Source organism: Dermacentor albipictus, chromosome 1, assembly GCF_038994185.2.
Source record: "Dermacentor albipictus isolate Rhodes 1998 colony chromosome 1, USDA_Dalb.pri_finalv2, whole genome shotgun sequence".
In the NCBI taxonomy this organism is placed as follows: domain Eukaryota; kingdom Metazoa; phylum Arthropoda; class Arachnida; order Ixodida; family Ixodidae; genus Dermacentor; species Dermacentor albipictus.
The window spans coordinates 56,958,603-56,967,806 of record NC_091821.1 but is presented as its reverse complement, the minus strand read 5'-3'; the positions used below and the strand labels follow the sequence as shown (position 1 = coordinate 56,967,806).

At 44.9% G+C, this 9,204-nt stretch overlaps 1 protein-coding gene across 3 annotated transcripts in view; it reads left to right on the top strand.

The window, feature by feature from the left end:
* The first annotated feature begins 5,321 nt into the window (after positions 1-5,321).
* The window catches only part of LOC135899356 (nose resistant to fluoxetine protein 6-like), a 196,012-nt gene continuing 192,129 nt past the window's right edge, over positions 5,322-9,204 (top strand). The window contains exon 1 of one of the 3 annotated variants that reach the window (XM_065428606.1): positions 5,322-5,567. The gene's annotated coding sequence lies outside the window, so the exon portion shown is untranslated. Of the gene's footprint in view, positions 5,589-9,204 lie in introns of all 3 variants that reach the window. The other 2 variants (XM_065428608.1, XM_065428607.1) reach the window with 2 other exon arrangements.

Genomic DNA, 9,204 nt, shown 5'->3' with positions numbered 1-9,204 from the left:
AATTAAGTACAATAATGCTCGGGGTCAGACAAAGCGCCAAGACTTGTCCAAGGAACATACCGTACGCGCGATACTAACTGCGTCACACGGCCGAGCTTTTTATCGCTATCTACGTCACAAGTCTCGGTTCCGTGCTATAAAAGTCTTAACTGCTTGAAATGCGTCGCAGTCTGTCAAACAAAATTTCTCATCTTGCCGTAGTCCAATAGTGCAGTGGCACCGTGTCGAAGGGCACGAGGAACGCGATACGCCGGGAGCCCAACAAATATTCCACGTCCAAAATAAACAGGTGAACTTCACATGTACAGACGGCGTCACGTGCTTCGGTGGCGTGTCTGGAGCATTAGGCATGCACATGGCCCGTCTGGCGTGTGGTTATCTGGTTGCTAGGTAACGTAGGGGAAATAAGTGGCAAAGTATAAGTTCATTTATACGCAGAAGTTATTAGTTTTAATGGGAAAGAATAAAAAAAATAAAATGAAACGTTGTCTAAGTTCATTTCACACTCTTTATTTCGATGCTCGCGTCAGCTAACGGATGGGATTAACACTGGCGTGACGTGATTCCTGATGCCAGTTTTTGCCGAGTGTCCACTCTTGTTAAATTTCTTTCTCTATGGTACGGTTAGCACAGCCTACATCTTCATTCTTGTAGGCCCTGTGCCCAGAGCAAGTGCATTATTGAGCTCATCGAATTTCTCGAAGTAAAATTAATCAGAAAGTTCGTAAAGTACGACTTATACACCATCTACAGGCATAGCATCAGATTGTAATTCGAACATACGAGAAAATACAATTCTGCAACGCGCAAATCAAAACACAAAGCTTTCTAGCTTCTGTTTGGTTTTGGGTGAGCACGAAAAATCTCCACCAACTAGATGCTAACAGCCTCGCTGTAAAAACTATGAAGGCACATAAGCGATTATGATCATGTGTAAGTGCGAGAGCATTACTTGTCCTTAGTGTGTTACATGTCACGGAGTTTATATGTCACTGAGATTACATGTCATTGAGTTTAGTGTTGTGGCGAAATGTTGCTGCATATGAAGTCGCAACAACGCAATACGACAACAGGCCCTATTGTGACCTGTCGGCTTAGCTTTATTTGCCCAGTTCTCATTAAAGTAGTATTTCACGCACATTGCGTTGAGTGTTCTCTCTCGATGTCACCACTGTTCAGCACGATGACACGGTGGCAGTGCCTTTGCGAGCGTTGGTGTTGACACTACTTTTCTTCATCATGTTCGTAGGCGAACTCCATCTCATACTCTGGTGAGATGTCGTAGTCGTCGTCCGACGGGTACCTGAAGCGCGTTGCATTATTCGTCGATTATGGGTTCCGGTGATGGCGTCTGCGGGCCCCGACAACAACAAAGGTGGAGCGAGCGACTGCAGCTCGCCGTGCTCGCTCTGCTATCTATGAATTGCTGGCCAGGCAGAGCCAGACCACTTGCACAGGCTCGAACTGCAAGGGGTCTATTACATCACAGTTGCATGTTGCATCGCAGTTGCATGTTACATCAGAGGATCGAAACCTCACCCTGGCCGCTATTTCTTAGTTAGATGAAGTCGACATAATTTGTGTGCCGTTTTTCTGCCACAAATTTCTGATGACGGCGGTCTCGCACAATGAGCCAAGTGATGCTCTCGCGTTAAAATTAGCTTCCTACTTCTTGGTTCAAACAACAAACACAGAGATTTATTTTGCTCCGACAGTGGTCGGTTGCCCAGTGTCTCCGGTGCGATACAGACCCTTTATTGCCTATCGGTTCGATAACGTAGACAGATGCACATGAGATATGAGATTGTTTCTTAACAACCACAAGTGCCACAGGTAGGGTTGTCGCCCCCTCCAATCCTGAGCGAGGGTGACTTGGTAAACACCTTCTCGAATTGTTAACGTTATACATGTAGCCAATATACGCTTCTTGAAGGAAATTGCATTTTTAACATGTGGTACTTGCATCAGCCCACGCTTCGTGCTGATCCTGAGTAACATTAGACCGTTTCAGAATAGAGAGCTTTAGAATGGCGTTTGCAAGAAAACACAGTGGTTTTACGTTCGTAAAAAAAAAAAAAGAATTAGCGTTGTCCTCTCTGCGCATGCTCCGGTGGCTGTTCTTTCTTTTTTTTGCTTATTTGCGCTATTCTAACGTACGTTATTTAGCGAGCTTTATATTGCGTATTGTTTACATACACTAAAAGAATGCTTTGCCAAACATGGCGGAGCCCCTGGCTCTCGCTTCATTGCGAACTGTCTTGATCGTGCGCTCTTGCTCTCTTTGATCGCGAATTAATCGGAAAAAATGGACACTTACAATAAACGCTCGATCAGTTTAGACTGATAAACTATTCTTTCGAATATATATTTATTTGGTGAATTCTCAATAATAGGTTGATTAATAACAGAAAATTCAGACAACAGTTCCACATTTTTAATTTCGTACCGAAACTTCAGCAGCGCTAAGTCAGTGTGACGTGAAGAATTTAGAAGACCTTTTGCGTATTTGGGGCTTTCATGGCTAAGTAAAAGTTCTTGAAAGTTGCCAGGTTCAGTTTCTGGCTTTCTTAAAATAGAATGTAGCCCATATTTACCACTGAAAATAATACCTAGGCCCAGCCATCCAGGCACCGTCAATATCTATGAATTGTTTTTTTAGTTCATCTATGAATTACAAAAAGAGGAGCAGCTGGGACCGTCTCATAGGCACTAAGATCTCATTGCTTACAGTTAATTAAAAAAAAACACTCACACAAACAGGGTGACACGATACTTGCTTCTTTTGTTTCCCGCGCGCGAAACAATTGCGTCCTGTCTTTACGATCATTAAATCCTTTGGTAGTATGACACTTTATGTTTATGTGTACGGTAGGGGAGAAAGGAGTAGGGGTGTTGGTATTTTAACCCCTAGTTTTAAGCACTTGACAATATCTCTTAACGTTTTCCTCAACATTGCTAGTTTACGATCACCTGGTGCGTTGCGGGTTGTAGATCAGCGCGAGGCGGACCTCTATTGCACTCTCTTATGGTTCACTAAAGAAGGCGACGGCACTTTACAGCTTAATCCTTGCACAAAACAAAACCATTGTCAAGGCAACGAGGTTCATCATATCTCTCTATTTTAATTTTAGTATATGAACACCTACCTGCCACGCCGTCTACTAAACCATCACGTGCGACGCGATTTGCGATTGCATAGGATGCATACAAACTGACCTGTATTTTTTTTCAGGCTCGGACAATCTGTAACAGACGGCATGTTGACTGTGGTAGCTGAGAACATCTGCTGCACGTATATGGAGAACAGGAAAATTTACATAAATTGTCATCAGCACACACTTTCGCCCATTCTCTAATGTACGATAAAGTAACAATATAGTGCGTCTTGGCCGATGTATATCCCGCCACTGGCATTTCATTCAAGACCAATTAACATATCGCAAAGCTTTGGATGAAAAGCACTCCAGAACCAATTGTGAGTGAGAGTTGTGATTTAACCGCGACTATAGTTGAGGGGGGAGGGGGGGGGGACAAGCTTTTTTAAGAGAAAATTCCTTCCGAAATAAAATAAATATGATAGCAGACATTTTATTTAAACAAAAATGTAACTCTTAATCAGCTGACTTAGATGCACTGCACAAAGAAACGATTATTAGAGTGTTTTAGCAGAACGTTTTTGACGGTCCGCTCCGCACTCGCATACCCGCTCACAGTCAGCGGAGCGGCGGACGAAGAATCAGCAAGGTAAATATATCTGGTAGCGAAGCTTCCATAGGAGCCCATACGTTCAAAACATGGTGGTCCATCGGCGGTTCATGGGGCTTAGCGCCATCTGTATGTGGTGGGAACACTTCCGGCGAAGAAAAAATATTGTGACGCCATGTCCGTTGAAAGCAGAAGTGATGTCATTTTGTTTTTGAAGGCGCGAAATTTGTTTTGTTGTCTTTCCTTCGGAGCTATATATTCAAATGCCCCGCCATTCGACTTGATGGGCGTTTCGAGCTTTCAGCGTGGAAAGCGATGCAGGAAAAGCCCAGCCATACGGTTGTCGAAATCGCATCTCTGCACAGATCATACTTTCTTTGGAGGCCGACGAAAGCTTTAGGTGTAGAGTGCTGATCCTATTGCCGGATTCCAAGCCTGTCGGTCAGCGCAGTCGCACGAAAACAACTACACAATCATCTGGCGGTCGTAACTCACTACTTTTGACTGAACAGATTAAGAAGCGATTAAGCTACCCGCGTCACCAAATTCACAAAAACTTCGACAAGCAAAAAAGGACAAACTGTGAGGGGGGCGTATTTCAACAGGGTAACTTTACGAGTGCGCCTTTCTGCCCATTTCAAGACGTGCATTGCATTGCGAGTGATAGTGGCATCAACGCCCCTTGTAGCGATGGACGCTGAAAAGAAATGCATTTATTACTAGTAATCAAATTAAACTCGTATTTTCCTAACTCGTCACGAATATATAAAATTGACTAGGAATTTCATTTTCGTTGAATGAACCTAACTGTGTCTCGTTTGAATTAAAAAATGCTTTTTTCTTTCCCAATGTTTGTTCCCTCCAAACATAGTCGCGCTTCAATCGCTGCTCCCATAACCCCCCATGCTGATGTCGGTGACAATCTGTACTGAACCGCTTTTCGCCCGAAGCTTCGCGACCTATTTGAATCGACCTTGGAATCAGTATTAGCGGAGCGCCCGGCTGCGTCCGAAAGGCATGTGCTCGCCTGACGCGCCACCTTGCCGCAGAAGGTAAAACCGCTATGAACATAATATTCAAGTTGTAAGAATTGCCGCAATAAAATAATATATTTGGAATTGCTCAAATGTCTGAAGGCATTTCACGCAATACATTGCATTTTCATTTCTTATATATATATATAATCCTTACAATAACAAAGCCGTTACGCTGTGTTGTAGCCAAGACAAGGTTTTTTGCTCTTTCAGTACACCTAAAACGTGGTCCGGCATAAACAAACGTGCACACATGGCATGGTTCTGAAACGGGTTCATGGCCTTAACCTCCTCAATAGAAGAATATCTTCGTGTCTCCTAAAGTGTACTCTAGGTTTGCGCTTTACAAATCCCGATTCAAACGACCTCACTGACGGGCCAGCAGCACTGGGGGCAGCCATGGGCAGCCATGCTTCGCTAGACCCGCTTGACGCGCTCGCCGCGCTCCGCTGAGAAAGCTTTCTAGCGGAGAGGGGGCTCCCGTCCGCTCGCCCGCTCACTGCTGAACGGGACGCGCATGCGCACTTGCGCTTCCGCTAGCCCGCTGAGCGGAGCGGATCGTCAAAAACGCTCTGCTAAAACAGCCTATTGCCTTTTATTTCCGTACAGGGCGTTCATGCCACTGTTGATAAACGAGCTCGAAAATTTCATCTGGCACGATACGCCCCCCTCGAATGTTTTAGTGCTCTGCTCCTTCGTGGGGTGTAGGATTTCTGAATTCTGGCGACCCGAATAGCTCAGTGAGGAGTTTTCGCGTGCCGTGAGTAAGGAACACTGACTGCTGTGACCGACGGGTTCGCACCTGCGAAGCACCTGAAGTAACCCAAGGTACGCAAGGGGTATGTTCAGGTGAGGGAGAGCTTCCCCACAACCAAGGTTTCAGCTCATTTGTGAAAATGTTGTTTCCTTGTACGCTCCGTATTTTCCATCCTCGTTAGACTTCGTTTCATGCGATTGATTGATGCAATAATCGATTACTGGGTTAGTTATGCATTAATTATTTAAATAATTGATTTATTTGTCACAGCCACATTATCACTTGCCTTACAAAGTTTTTCAACGCACAGCAGATTGCGCGGTATGCACAACGCCAGAAAAGTTTCACATTTGTCGCAGCTACTGCGCTCTGTTCCACGCGTGTTCCCGCAAAGGCGCACTGAAGAGCCAAATTTCTTGAATGCAAGTTGTGCTAATCTTTCGAAGTCTCTTTTCATCCTTCCGGGCATCCATGGTTGAGCCGTGCGGCGTAGTTGGGATCCACCCATTGTGAGGAAACGTTGTTGAACGGTCGAGCTGCGAAAGCGGTCACCAAAACGGTGGCCAAGTGTCGAAGAGGAGACCCTCGGAGAAATTTTGTGTTATGGCAACGCAACCAGCAGATAGGCCAGCGCTCACGCACCGTGAGGCGGTGCTCGCTGTCAACACCTAGGAGCCTCTCGCTGCAAAGGATGCGACGCGCGCCGTCAGTCACCTCGGTCACATTCGCCAGTCACGACGCGTACAAACAAGTGTCACGGATGCGGAAACCCTCGAGCTCTTCGGGCGGTTGGTGTCACCGATGCTGCCTCCAGTGGATGACTCTGCGGTGTCGTATTCCGTGGGCGTTTGTTCCTATCGCAGTGGCATTGGCAATAAGTGTGTTTGCGATGCAAATATAAGTCCACATTTTTGGCAGTGTTCATACGAAAGCAACCTACCAGTAAGGCGAGTGCGTGAGTTAAATATATGTATCATGACCAAGTGCGTGTTAGAGAACGTGCAAGAATAAGTTGACGCTGTTGGACGCATAGTGTATCTATGGAACTGATCGAACATTGCATGACAGGCACGCTGGTGGGCAATTCAGTTATCACTTGCCTGCGACGGGGTCGTGTAGTGTGACAGGAATATGTTACGTTTAAAGCGTCGATGCAAAAGCATTGCGCTAGCTCTAAGCCTTGAGTACGGTCAGTCGACCTCTTAGTATTCAACACAAGGAATAAGGGAGGCGGTGGGGAAGAGATTGGCACATCTGTTTCGTTTGTTTCATAAAACGTATAATGACAGTATAATGGAAGGTACAAGACACTGCCAGCGTATTAAATGTGATCACGAGGCTAAAGTTGTCCCGGCACGTTCTGGATACCAATTATATAGAGGCTGAGCAGCAATCAGCGGCGGCCGTATTTATTGCAGCCCGCGGCTTGGCTACGTACACGACATGACCAGAATGCACAGGAATGGCTACATTGGCGATAGCTACAGCCCGGCGGCTGAACTGGGCCGAGCATGTTTTTAGAGTGCGCTGGTCGAACTTCACCCTCGTAGGCACCGAATTCACGGCAACGCTAGAAAACTATTTTACTGTTGGGAGCAGGAGCCTGGAGTTATCGAGCGTGACTTTAATAAATGTGGAATGAAAGTTCTTTTCTTTTTTTGAAATTTCACGTTGCTTTTTTTTTTACACTGTTGGCCTACGTGCTGACAGTACGTTTTTCATAGCACGAGTGCTAGGTGCTGTACAGGGCTTTTTTTTAGTGGCATCTAGTGTAGGTTTAACTGATTTTACGTATTTGCGTGGACCCTGCACGAGTCGCAAATAAACTGTGCGGATAATGCGTTTAAATGTTCTATTTGTGCGATAAGGCTAGAAGAAAGGGAAGTGTTCGGCTCACATATGTGGCAAGTGATCTTTTTGTCCATTTTCATTTCCCTTTAGCTTGTTATTTATACATTTCAACATAACAGTCAACTTCGCTCTCTGGCTTCATTGTCTGTTTCTTCAAATGTCTGTGGTATAGCGACGCATAATGTTTGTTTCCAGCCCTGCGAAGCTGCATCTTAAATCGAATATTTTTTCTGCCTTCATGAGGCATTTCGCGTCTTTCGGCTGGCTTATTGCCGAGTTTGCTCAGCAGGGTTTTGCATGTAAGAGCGTGTAATGCCCCAACCACTGGCACGCGCCGAAAGCTTCGGCGCGCGCTGGCAAGCGAACGCGTCGCTTCGCTTCGGCTGGAGGGAAAGGGCGCGCAACCACTGGAGACGCGCGCCGAAGCTCGCTCCTCGGCTGCCGCGTACTGTTGCTGGACTATTCCGTCTTCATCCGTCAAAGTTCGGCCTAAAACAGCCTGCTGTAAACTAAGCTTGAAACAATAAGTTAGTGATCTGTATGTGCTTTTAGATATAAAAAACACGTTTGAATAATGAATATACACCTGCCGCAAGTTTGTTTTTATTTTTGAAGTAACAATAGTGTACAAAATATCGACATCAGCGCACGCGCGTCGTCTGTCTGCAAGATCGCTTTGCAAACACCTGCACGACGATGCCATATATCAAAAACTGTTGTACCATTTCATTTTTTGGTAGCTTATTGCACAGCCAACTATATAAGAATTAGGCGTGCAATGTATAACTGAAAAAAATCTGTGTTGGAAATATTGCCACGTAGTAGTGACGGTAAATAAATAATGCCGGCTCAATCGCAACGATAGCGGCGAGCAATGTCGGCAATCGTAGAAAATCTCATCCGCGGGTCAAGCGCGTCGGTTTGCATACGTCAGTCGTCGAAAGTTACAGCCTATTCGCTGGTGCCCGCGCGCCTTCCAGAAACTACAACACAATTCGTGTCGCGTATGCAATCAGATTAGCAATGTTCGTCGACAACAGACAGAACCATCGATAGCATTCGCGAAACTTGCGATACGCTCAGGCGCATCCTGCACCGAGCGATAACGTTTAACATTTTTTAGCCGGTGAAATACGGTAACCGGATACAGATAAAGCATCCGTGTCAATATAATTATGCTTGTTGGTGCACGAGAGAAACGTGAAAAAGTGGGTTCTGAGAAAATCAGCAAAGCGAAATTGAAACACCTGTAGCACTCACAAAAAAAAAACTAGAATAGCTAAAATGTATGTAATTCGCATCTTGTCTCCCCCCAATTCTTGATTATGCCAAATCTAGCCCATGGAGCACCTCCATTATTCTAGGTTGTTTTGATGCATCAACACCGCATCCGGAGGCCTTCACGTTGAGTGTATTGCTACAAAACATTTTCACAGTGCAAGGGCCATGTTATATTGTAACTGGTTTCCACATATCAAGTTTGCCTTTCTTTACATTAATGAAATGACATACCGTCAGATAATACAAGCTTGAGAATTAGAGGGTTTTGATAGGAGTCTTTCGTTGCCCTTTGCCAAGCCATACTATTGAAGCACTTATTCGAATGTATGGGAGCAGCTCATTTGCATAGTATCAGAAATATATAAACAGGTTATTTTCACAATTTACACACTTCGTCACCACAAAAAGAAAAATTGCAGTTTATTGTTTTCAGCCTGCCATGATGTTTTGACTGAGAAATATATATTCAATTTGTTCTGCAAGGCACGCAATAATTGCTGTGGCATATTATTTTATTGCACAACACTACATACAGTAGCCAGCCATTATTAAAACTCAGAAGAAATTAATAGCACA